This window comes from Crocuta crocuta, unplaced genomic scaffold, assembly GCF_008692635.1.
Source record: "Crocuta crocuta isolate KB4526 unplaced genomic scaffold, BGI_CrCroc_1.0 scaffold241, whole genome shotgun sequence".
Taxonomy (NCBI): Eukaryota; Metazoa; Chordata; class Mammalia; order Carnivora; family Hyaenidae; genus Crocuta; species Crocuta crocuta.
Window position 1 is genome coordinate 3,502,081 of NW_027527807.1, and position 590 is coordinate 3,502,670.

Consider the following 590-nt stretch of genomic DNA (forward strand, 5'->3'; position numbering starts at 1 on the left):
TTTTCATAGGCATTTAGTTTCACAGGGGTTTTGCTTCATTTACATAATTTTAAATGTATGTTTTCTGGTGCATAAAAGTTGCTTTTGTTTTTACATTTCGATTATGCAGCCCGTGTGAGTAGTGAGGTCAAAATACCAAGGCAGTGTTTGATAAGATAGAAAAATGGAAGTTGAATGACAGATTATTGACATTAGACTGAGAGGTCCTGTTACATTTGCTTACAATTATTTATTGGTTCGGTGGATGGAGGGAAATAGACATATAGAAGATATTCCCTCAGAAATTTTGTCCTTTCAGCCTTCATTTTTCATTCCCTTTCTTTCCTTCCTTCCTTTCCTCCCCCCTTTTTATCCCAGCTTAGTCTTTGGAAGAATAGGGGTTTTCTCTTTCCCTCTATCCCTTGAACCTAGTCTGACATAAACTCTGTTCTCTGGCCCTTTCCTTTTCCTGGACTATAGTATATTCGTTATTTTGCTTTCCCTTTTCTCTTGAACTTCTTCTAAGCTATTTTCTTGAGCTTTGCTTGCTTTTTTTTTTTCCATATTTCTTACTTTGATGAAATTATCCTTTTACTTTTGTTCAATTCCAT

At 35.3% G+C, this 590-nt stretch overlaps 1 protein-coding gene across 1 annotated transcript in view; it reads left to right on the forward strand.

The window, feature by feature from the left end:
* Positions 1–590, forward strand: part of MMGT1 (membrane magnesium transporter 1) — a 10,902-nt gene that overhangs the window by 6,302 nt on the left and 4,010 nt on the right. The gene's annotated exons all lie outside the window — the stretch shown is intronic.